The sequence below is a fragment of the Rutidosis leptorrhynchoides genome, chromosome 10 (genome assembly GCF_046630445.1).
Source record: "Rutidosis leptorrhynchoides isolate AG116_Rl617_1_P2 chromosome 10, CSIRO_AGI_Rlap_v1, whole genome shotgun sequence".
NCBI lineage: Eukaryota > Viridiplantae > Streptophyta > Magnoliopsida > Asterales > Asteraceae > Rutidosis > Rutidosis leptorrhynchoides.
Window position 1 is genome coordinate 67,599,430 of NC_092342.1, and position 12,741 is coordinate 67,612,170.

Below are 12,741 nucleotides of genomic sequence, written 5' to 3' on the forward strand. Positions count from 1 at the left end.
TTATTGATTAAAAACGTTCCATATTAATTGATTTCATTGCGAGGTTTTGACCTCTATATGAGACGTTTTTCAAAGACTGCATTCATTTTTAAAACAAACCATAACCTTTATTTCATAAATAAAGGTTTAAAAAGCTTTACGTAGATTATCAAATAATGATAATCTAAAATATCCTGTTTACACACGACCATTACATAATGGTTTACAATACAAATATGTTACATCGAAATCAGTTTCTTGAATGCAGTTTTTACACAATATCATACAAACATGGACTCCAAATCTTGTCCTTATTTTAGTATGCAATAGCGGAAGCTCTTAGTATTCACCTGAGAATAAACATGCTTTAAACGTCAACAAAAATGTTGGTGAGTTATAGGTTTAACCTATATATATATATATATCAAATCGTAACAATAGACCACAAGATTTCATATTTCAATACACATCCCATACATAGAGATAAAAATCATTCATATGGTGAACACCTGGTAACCGACATTAACAAAATGCATATATATAAGAATATCCCCATCATTCCGGGACACCCTTCGGATATGATATAAATTTCGAAGTACTAAAGCATCCGGTACTTTGGATGGGGTTTGTTAGGCCCAATAGATCTATCTTTAGGATTCGCGTCAATTAGGCTGTCTGTTCCCTAATTCTTAGATTACCAGGCTTAATAAAAAGGGGCATATTCGATTTCAATAATTCAACCATAGAATGTAGTTTCACGTACTTGTGTCTATTTTGTAAATCATTTATAAAACCTGCATGTATTCTCATCCCAAAAATATTAGATTTTAAAAGTGGGACTATAACTCACCTTCACAGATTTTTACTTCGTCGGGAAGTAAGACTTGGCCACTGGTTGATTCACGAACCTATAACAATATATACATATATATCAAAGTATGTTTAAAATATATTTACAACACTTTTAATATATTTTGATGTTTTAAGTTTATTAAGTCAGCTGTCCTCGTTAGTAACCTACAACAAGTTGTCCACAGTTAGATGTACAGAAATAAATCGATAAATATTATCTTGAATCAATCCACGACCCAGTGTATACGTATCTCAGTATTGATCACAACTCAAACTATATATATTTTGAAATCAACCTCAACCATGTATAGCTAACGCCAACATTTACATATAGAGTGTCTATGGTTGTTCCGAAATATATATAGATGTGTCGACATGATAGGTCGAAACATTGTATACGTGTCTATGGTATCTCAAGATTACATAATATACAATACAAGTTGATTAAGTTATGGTTGGAATAGATTTGTTACCAATTTTCACGTAGCTAAAATGAGAAAAATTATCCAATCTTGTTTTACCCATAACTTCTTCATTTTAAATCCGTTTTGAGTGAATCAAATTGCTATGGTTTCATATTGAACTCTATTTTATGAATCTAAATAGAAAAGTATAGGTTTATAGTCGGAAAAATAAGTTACAAGTCGTTTTTGTAAAGGTAGTCATTTCAGTCGAAAGAACGACGTCTAGATGACCATTTTAGAAAACATACTTCCACTTTGAGTTTAATCATAATTTTTGGATATAGTTTCATGTTCATAATAAAAATCATTTTCTCAGAATAACAACTTTTAAATCAAAGTTTATCATAGTTATTAATTAACTAACCTAAAACAGCCCGCGGTGTTACTACGACGGCGTAAATCCGGTTTTACGGTGTTTTTTGTGTTTACAGGTTTTAAATCATTAAGTTAGCATATCATATAGATATAGAACATGTGTGTAGTTAATTTTAAAAGTCAAGTTAGAAGGATTAACTTTTGTTTGCGAACAAGTTTAGAATTAACTAAACTATGTTCTAGTGATTACGAGTTTAAACCTTCGAATAAGATAGTTTTATATATATGAATCGAATGATGTTATGAACATCATTACTACCTCAAGTTTAGTAGGTAAACCTACTGGAAGTGACAAGAAATGATCTAGCTTCAAAGGATCTTGGATGGCTTGAAAGTTCTTGAAGTAGGATCATGACACAAAAACAAGTTCAAGTAAGATTTTTACTCGAATTAAGATAGTTTATAGTTATAGAAATTGAATCAAAGTTTGAATATGAATATTACCTTGAATAAGAAAGATAACCTACTGTATATAACAAAGGTTTCTTGATCTTAGATGATTACTTGGAATGGATTAGAAAGCTTGGAAGTAAATTAGTAAACTTGAAGGGATTTTTGAAGTGTTCTTGAAGTGTTCTTCCTATGATGATTATAGCTTGATTCTTGAAGTGATTTTTGATGAAGATGATGATTAACTACAGGAAAAATACGTTCATAATAGTGTGTGTGTGTTGAGAGAGAATTAGAAAGAGAATTGGAAGTGAAATGGAGTGAATGATGAGTGGTAATTGGTGAGTGGTGAGTGGGGTTAAAAGGAGTTCTAGTTAGTTGACTAGCTCATGGTAGAAGTTAAAATTGATTAGTCATACATGACATAATCAAGAGTGGAATCCCATGCTAGTTCCTATTGGTATATACTCATAGTAAGTACGTTTTGAAGCTGTGTATAATACGGGTAAGAATACGACTAGAATTCTTGATGAAAGAAAAGAATGGAAAAGTAACTGTAACCATTTTCGTTAAGTATGAGTGTTTTGATATATGTCTAGAAGTCTTCCAAAAGTATTTTAATACATCTAAATACACTACATGTATATACATTTTAACTGAGTCGTTAAGTCATCGTTAGTCGTTACATGTAAGTGTTGTTTTGAGACCTTTAAGTTAACGATCTCAATTAATGTTGTTAACCCATTGTTTATTATATCTAATGAGATGTTAAATTATTATATTATCATGATATTATGATATATTAATATATCTTAATATGATATATATACATTTAAATGTCGTTACAACGATAATCGTTACATATATGTCTCGTTTCGAAATCCTTAAGTTAGTAGTCTTGTTTATATGTATATAACTCATTGTTAATATAATTATGGAGATACTTACTTATCATAATCTCATGTTAACCAGATGTATATCCATATATATATCGTCATGTCGTTTTTACAAGTTTTAACGTTCGTGAATCGCCTGTCAACTTGGGTGGTCAATTGTCTATATGAAACATATTTCAATTAATCAAGTCTTAACAAGTTTGATTGCTTAACATGTTGAAAACATTTAATCATGTAAATATCAATCTCAATTAATATATATAAACATGGAAAATTTCGGGTCACTACACTAAACACCATTTAATCCGAATTTTTAGTGTTCTTGAACAATTTTATGCCTAATTCGATTTTGATGCTTTCTAGTGTAATAATGCTTTAATTGTTTGTATATTATGCTTGTATAACCTAGATTGATGCTATTTAACATGATTAGAAGCTTTGAACTTCAATTTTTGAATAATCTAGGGTTTGTGTTCTTGAGCAAAATTAGGGCTTTTTGATATAAACAGGTTATGGCCGAATTTTGTTGTTAGTTTATGCTAAATTGAGTAATGTAACACGTTTAGATTGCTAAATGATCAAAACTTTGATCGTAAACATGATTTATGAAGATTAAAGTGGACTTTTTGAACCAAAATTGCATGAACTTGATTTAATTGATATGAATGCCATGAGGAACTTATTTAATTGTTATAATGATTGTTTTTGACATGTTTTAAAAGATAAATGCGAAGAAACTTTGTATACATTTTTGTAAAAGTGTAGAATTGTTAATATTTTGAAAATGTGTATAGAGTTTAATATGGATTAAACATGTCATTGTAATTGTTTAGATTTATGACTTTGCTAAAACTAATGCATATTTGGATGCACAAAAATTGTGTTTGATATATTTTGCAGACTGAAAGGGGTGAATCTTCATCCCAGGCTCACAATGCTCCTCCGGAAGATGCAGATCAACAGGAAATTAATAACCAATACCGATAAGATATGCCTCACCCAATTGTTTCATATTCAAACATTCATGAGGCAGATTTACATCCGAATTTGAGATTTGATAGATATTGGATAGACTATCCAAAATATCAAAAGAACCTGCACAACCTTGTATCTAATAATGTTGAGGTACCCAGAGTTATAGATTGGGAACCATTAGAGGTAGTGGAATTGGCCGAGCCAATCAGGGAATTACTTACTCAAAGGTATGGTAATTCTACTTTTAGTGATTGGGTATGTTTATTCAACAGGCGTAGACCTGTGTATAGAGAATGGTGTATAGAGTTATTATGTACTATTGAAATAAATGATCGGGTAGATAATTTAACCGATCGTAGTTTTCTTAGATTTTTATTAGGAGGGGAGATGCGCCATATGTCTTTACTAGATATGGCTCGGGCTTTACGTATATATACGCCCGAGGAGCTAGCATCTTATGATTGTCAGAGGTTAATAGTTTATGGTAGGAGGGTGGATGAGAATTTTGATACGAATGACGTATGGAGTAGGATGACTAGCCATCGCCGATTCCAGGGGGGATTATACTCTTATCTTGATATTAATAGAGCTGAATTAAGAGTAATCCATAGGTTTTTAGCCAATTCGATTACACAACGAGGTAAGAATAGGGAAAAGGTAAATGAACAGGATTTGTTTTACCACATGTGTATTCGAGACCCACAGAGCGCTGTAAGTATACCTTTTTGTGTGGGTTATTATTTATTGACTATGGTTAGGGGTATGAGGCGTGGTAGTATAATAGGAGGTGGTATATTTATTACTTTAATTGCTGAATATCTCGGTGTGGATAGAAGTCAGGGGGAATATTAATGGCAGAACCAGAACCCCGCGATAGAATAGATTTACTTGTTTATCATGGTACTAAGGTCTTAAAAAAACGAAATAACACGGCAGCACGTTATGATGGTAGGCATCCACAGGTTGAGAGAGATCAACAGCAAGGTCAACCGGGAGGGGGTAATCCAATGACAGAAATGCAAATTTTTATGTCTCGATACGAGTATGAAATGGCTAGACAAAAAGCATTTCAAGATTGGCAGTATCATCAAAGCCAAATCATAAGTCATTTTACACATGTAGGTAGAAACTACATTCCTACCGTTATGCCCGAATTTGCTCCTTGGACATTAGAGAGCCGACCACCATATCCTACATATAACCCGGCCCAAGCATTTTACAGCATCTATGGATACGCTTGGGACCCATACTGGAACCATCCTCCTCATCCGTAATTTTCTTATTTTATTGTAATGTTACTAATTCTTAATTTTCTTATTTCTTATTTCTTATTTTATTATTATAATAGCTTTTATAATTTTCTAACTTTATTAGATTTTAATAATTTTTGAATGTGGTGTGAAAACCCAACTTCAAAAATATATATATATATGTGTTTGTAGTTTATCTCATGTACAAAACAGGGTAAAACAGCGCATTTTCAAAGACTGGCATTAAGTTCAGCAAAAGCTATTAATTTTGACGACGAAACGAAAAAACAAATGTGATGTACCAACAGATGGAATGAACAAATGATGTGCACCATTTATCATTCAGCAAACAAACGCCAATATGTTTGAAAATTTTGGTAAAATTTTAATCATCTTTTTACACTAATCACCCTCAATAATTTAAATTGTTATTGATTTCTTACAAATGAGGGCATTGCAAGATCTTAAGTGTGGAAAGGGGTTAAATTTTTTCGGATTTTAAAATTTTTTTTAAACACTTGGTTACCATTAAAAATACTAGTAACGTAGTAGTTGTATTAGAATCTAGTACTCTCTGATAACAAAGAACAGCCCTAGTCTTATATACTGACTACCCACTTCTAGTAAAAGTTTTCAAAATTTTCAATTAAATGAATTCAAAATCATGTTTATACATATTTATGAACGATAAAACTAGGTGTTAACACCGAAATTATTGTTACCTCGGAAAGGACATAAATTGAGAAACAAACAAAAATGTTAGAATTCATTTAAAATGGAATAGAGGACAATAAAAAGGCAAATAAAAGAAAATAAAAGCCAAGTGTGGGAAAATTTACCAAGTTATTTAAAACATAAGTCACATATTTTTGTAACAAATAACTGAAGATACTTTTGTTTTGGACGATTTTAATCAGTTTTACCCGATTTACTATAATATATTTGAAAGAAAGATGGATCTACATGATGAATCAATTCCATCATTAAAAGGAAGTAAAGTCTTCTGAAAAAGAAACGCGCTTCTTGATTTAGGTCATGAAGTTGTCGTCCAGACCAGCTGTAGGTTGACGAAAAATCTAGAAAAATCATCACTAAAATCAGCAGGAAATCCACAGACCTCAACATAAAACATGGTCGCCAAGTAGTCAGACTTATCCTAACCATGAGAGGATCTGTCTTGTAAAATAGGGAGGACGCCGTGCAAATTAGCTGGATAAGACTAATGAATCAGATCCCCAGAAAGGATAATCTCCTTAAAAGATCAAAAATCAGCTTTTAAGCCTGATATTACTCAATCCTAGAGATGAACCTTAAAGATTGAGAATTACAAACTCATAGAATTCGATGATATCTAAACTCGAGCTTCAACGAGAAAATATTTTGATCAAAATTATAATCCAATTTGTTTTCTGAAAACCCATTTTCAATGCGTTCATTACCATTGAACGTAAAATCCTAGGAATTCTCCTGGAATTCATTAGGTCACCTGAACCAATTCGGGTGTCAACCGTAAGAACGGTGGTTGCATAGCATGGTCAAAGACAGGACCTTGTGCCAGACCGAAAAATTATAAGGGTGAGCTTTACTATTGCTCCTACAAAGGATAGTAATTGCATCTGATACGTTATAGACCATAATTAAAAGCATGTCAGGGGACATTGCCTTAGCAGTTGCTTGTTCAACGCTTTCCTTTACAACCGAACGATAGTTTACCGAAAGGTAATATACGGAGCAAGTATACTGGACGTGTTACTTTCCCAATACAAGGTTAGCAAGTGGGTGACACAAAACCTTAAGTTTTGAGCTAAAAATTTCAAATATGAAACCCACCAAACCCACAAAAAGAATTTGCAAACACCAGTGAAGGGTTATCCCGGAAAACTTATCTAGGGTAAAAGCTAGATTTAATTTTCAAAAGATCAAATGTTTTCATAAAGATCCAATTTCCTTAATGGATCTAAACTTTTATAGTCATGTGGGACTGTAAACCACATCGTTACTACCATTGTTTATACCGCCGTATAGAAATCACTGATGTACAAAGTGTGAAGAATAAAGAAGTGATTCTAGTATATTTCAAGACTATATTGCTTGAGGACAAGCAACGCTCAAGTGTGGGAATATTTGATAATGCTAAAAACGAACATATATTTCATAGCATTATCCCTCAAGAAAGACAAGCTTTTAGTTGCAATTGTTCTATTTACTAGTGATATTCATTTAAATAATAAAAGGTGAAGACAAAAGACAGATGCGATGAATTGAAGACGCAAATGACCAAAAAGCTCAAAAGTACAAAGTACAATCAAAGTGGTTCCAATTATTGATGAGAAACGTCTCAAAATTACAAGAGTACAAGCCGCAAAACGCAAAGTACAAGATATTAAATTATACGAAAGGACGTTCGAAAATTCGGAACCAAGACATGAACCAGCTTTCAACGTACGAAGCAACGGATCGGAAATTATAAATTAATTATGTATATAAATATAATATAATATATAATTAATTATATAAATTATATATTTATATTATATTTATAATAAAATCCGTCGGCAGACTAACATCCAAACTTGGATGAGCTGGAATCACGACCTCCGCACTCGCAGAGTTTGAAAGCCCACAAAGGCCACACTCGCGGAGCACTCTCTGCCTATAAAAGAACATGCATTTCGACGATTTATATATACCTTTTATATTTTATAGATATTTTTCTTTCCCCATTTTTATGTATCAAGTATCACTCCAAATCGTAATCTCAATTTGTAATTTTAATTTTAAATTAGTGATAATAATAAGGATCGATTAGTCGAATGTTTTAAGGTTTTGTAAGTCGAAACTCTGTCCGTATACCACTACGCTAATAACACCCACTGTAAGTTATGTTTATGTTATTTTCATTAATGTCTCGTAGCTAAGTTATTATTATTCTTATTTAATGCCGAAGTAATCGTGATGTTTGACTAAAAATATTAAAATTGGGTAATTGGGCTTTGTACCATAATTGGGGTTTGGACAAAAGAACGACACTTGTGGAAATTAGACTATGGGCTATTAATGGGCTTTATATTTGTTTAACTAAATGATAGTTTGTTAATTTTAATATAAAGATTTACAATTGAACGTCCCTATAAATAACCATATACACTCGATCGGACACGATGTGCGGGATATTTATATGTACGAATAATCGTTCATTTAACCGGACACGGGAATGGATTAATAGTCTATGGAATTATTAAAACAGGGGTGAAATTATATACAAGGACACTTGGCATAATTGATAACAAAGTATTAAAACCTTGGATTACACGCAGTCGATATCCTGGTGTAATTATTAAACAAAGTATTAAGACCTTGTTACAGTTTAAGTCCCCAATTAGTTGGAATATTTAACTTCGGGTATAAGGATAATTTGACGAGGACACTCGCACTTTATATTTATGACTAATGGACTGTTATGGACAAAAACCAGACGAACATATTGAATAATCCAGGACAAAGAACAATTAACCCATGGGAATAAACTAAAATCAACACATCAAACATCATGATTACGGAAGTTTAAATAAGCATAATTCTTTTATTTCATATATAATTCCTTTATTTTCATATTTATTGCACTTCTAATTATCACATTTTTATTTATTGTCATTGTATTTAATTGCACTTTTATTTATTGCAATTTCATTATCGTTATTTATTTTACGCTTTAAATTAAGTCTTTTATTTATTTAATATTTTACATTAGGTTTTAACTGCGACTAAAAGTTTTAAAAATCGACAAACCGGTCATTAAACGGTAAAAACCCCCCTTTATAATAATAATATTACTTATATATATATATATATATATATATATATATATATATATATATATATATATATATATATATATATATATATATATATATATATATATATATATATATATATATATATATATATATATATATATATATATATATATATATATATATATATATGTATTTTTATAAGATTAAAACTAATATAGCGTTAAGCTTGTTTAAGTGTATCCCTGTGGAACGAACCCGACTTACTAAAAACTACACTACTGTACGATTAGGTACACTGCCTATAAGTGTTGTAGCAAGGTTTAGGTATATCCATTCTATAAATAAATAAATATTTTGTGTAAAATTGTATCATATTTAATAGTATTTCCTAGTAAAATATAAGCTATTTCATATACGCCTCGCATAACATCACCTAGGATTGACGATTTGTTCGACCAACTCCAAGGTGCAACGTATTTCTCTAAAATCGACCTACAGTCCGGCTATCACCAAATGCGGGTCCGTGAGGAAGACATCGAGAAAACGGCTTTTCGAACGCGTTATGGGCATTTTGAATTCGTAGTTATGCCTTTTGGTCTTACGAATGCACCGGCGGCATTCATGGATCTTATGAACCGAGTGTACCAACCTATGTTGGACAAGTCGGTAATTGTGTTCATCGACGACATACTTGTCTATTCGAAGAGTATGAAGGAACATGAACATCATTTGCGAAGTGTGTTAAAGACGTTGCGGAAGGAGAAGTTGTATGCTAAATTCTCCAAATGTGAATTTTGGCTAAGGGAGGTTCAATTCCTTGGCCACATTGTGAACGAAAATGGTATTCAAGTAGATCCGGGGAAAATAGAGACGGTAAAGAGTTGTGGACGACCGACTACGCCTACGGAAATCCGAAGTTTTCTCGGATTGGCCGGTTATTATCGTCGGTTTATCCAAGACTTTTCCAAGATTGCTTCTCCATTGACGAAGTTAACGAGAAAGAATGCGAGATTTAATTGGGAGAACGAGCAAGAAATTGCTTTTCAATTGTTAAAAGAGAAGTTGTGTCAAGCTCCGGTGCTAGTTTTGCCGGAAGGGGTGGAAGACATGACGGTCTATTGTGATGCTTCTTTAAATGGGCTCGGTTGTGTTCTAATGCAAAGGGGTAAAGTCATCGCTTATGCCTCGCGACAATTAAAGGAACACGAAACGAGATATCTGACTTATGATCTTGAGTTGGCGGCGGTTGTTCATGCATTGAAAATTTGGCGCCATTACTTGTATGGTGTCAAGTGTACGATTTATTCAGATCATAAGAACTTGAAACATCTTTTCACTCAACATTATCGTCAACGTAGATGGATGGATGTGGTGAAAGACTATGATTGTGAGATACTTTATCATCCGGGTAAGGCGAACGTTGTCGCGGATGCGTTGAGTCGAAAGAGTTAACATCAGGCGATAAAGGTAGGATCGTTACGTTTGATTATTACTAACGATTTTCTCGAGAAGCTTGGTGAGATTCAAATAGAGGCGTACGTTCACAACAAGCATACGGAGCGAATCGTGGGCCAATCGGAGTTTATTACTATGGGTTCGCGTGGGTTGTTGTCTTTTCAAGGAAGGGTGTCGGTGCCTAAAATGGGTGATTACCGATGGGTGCTACTTGATGAAGCACATAAGTCAAAATATTCCATTCACCCGGGCGCGACGAAAATGTATCTTGACTTGAAGAAAGATTATTGGTGGCCGGGCATGAAGCGTGATGTTGTAAAATATGTTGAACAATGTGTTACTTGTTTGCAAGTAAAGGCTGAGCACCAAAATCCGTATGGTAAGTTGCAACCGTTAGAAATTTCGAAATGGAAATGGGAGCACATTACCATGGATTTCATCACAAAGTTACCTAAGACGGCGAGAACCCAATTTGACTCAATTTGGGTAATAGTTGATAGGTTGACGAAAAGTGCCTTGTTTATTCCCATTAAAGAAGCAATATCGTCGGAGGCCTTGGCTAAGTTATTTATCAAGGAAGTGGTCTCGCGACATGGGGTTCCTATATCTATTATTTCGGATCGAGATACCCATTTTACGTCTCGGTTTTGGGAAAAGTTTCATGAAGATATGGGTACACAATTAAAGTTGAACACGGCGTATCATCCTCAAACGGACGGCCAACCGAACGTACAAATCAAACTTTGGAAGATATGTTACGGGCATGCATTATTGATTTCAGTGGTAGTTGGGATGAGCATTTGCCTTTGGTGGAATTCTCGTACAATAATAGTTACCACACTAGTATTGGGATGGCACCTTATGAGATTCTATATGGGTAAAGGTGTCGAACTCCCATTTGTTGGGGAGAAGTGGGTCAAAGGGAAATCGGGAGTACCGATTTGGTTTTGGAGACGAATAACAAGATTGATATGATTCGAGAACATTTGAAAAAGGCGCAAGATAGACAAAAGTTGTATACCGATAAACGTAGACGAACGATCGAGTTTCAAGAAGGCGATATGGTGATGCTTAAGGTTTCGCCATGGAAGGGTATTATTCGGTTTCGAAAACGGGGAAAGTTAGCTCCTCGGTTTATTAGGCCATTTAAAGTTTTAGCTCGTGTTGGCGAAGTTGCATATTGTTTGGAATTACCCGAAGAACTTGCGGGGATCCATAATACATTTCATGTTTCTCATCTCCGTAAGTGTCTTGCGGATGATTCTTCATGGGTGTCGTTAGACGAGATTGAGCTAAATAACAAATTGGAGTATGTTGAGGAGCCGGTTGCTATACTTGATGAAAAGGTTAAGAAATTGAGAAATAAGGAGGTGAGGACTTTTAAAGTCCAATGGCGTCGAAGTATAGGTTCCGAGTTTACTTGGGAGCCCGAAGAGTTTGTTTTGGTGTATCTTCCTGCTTGTCATGCGGCGTGGATTGTGAGGTCGCAATCCGGTTCAAGTGGGGGAGAGTTGTAAGATCCGGTTTTCTCAGACAGGTGGGACGCCATCCAAAGGGTGGGACACCGTCCCAGATCAATGGACTGGACGCCGTCCAACTTCCTGGACGCCGTCCAGAATAGCTAGCAGACTCAACTTCGTTTTTTTAGATATTTAGTTGGGCAATTTTGTAATTTCACTTTGTGGACGACTTAAAGGCTCAAGATCAGTTTTAGGAGTATCATTTACTCCATCTTTCAACCACCAAACCTCCTCCATTCAATTCTAGAGAGAGAGAGTGTTTCAATAGTGAGAAAGCTCCATTTAAGGAAGAAGAAGCTCTTTTCGGGTTAGAGCTCGGGTATTAAAGTTTTTCATCTCCTCACTAGCTACATTTTGATAGTTGAGGTAAGCCCTAAATCTAATTTCCTTGTTTTAATTGTTTAAGAGTTAGGGTTTATGTAAGTGATGAACTTTAAAACCCATTTGTGAGTGTTTTGGGGGTTTTGGGTGAATATGGGTCATGAAGGCTCATAGATGACTAACCTAGGGTTTGAATGTGATAATTGAGCTCTTGGGTCTTAATTTAGTTAATTAACTACTAGCACACTTTAATGATATGTAAATGGGTGTTATTTGGGTATGAGGTGACCCGAATGGGTATGGAAACCTTGAATGGGTAAAACGGGTCTTTGATGACCTAAGTTTGACTTGTTAGTAGGGAAATGTGATAACCGGGTGATTAAATGCATATTAAGACCATAAATGGCTAGAGTTAGGGTTTTTGGTAAAGTTGACCCATTATTGGGGTTAAGGATGCAATCGGGTTG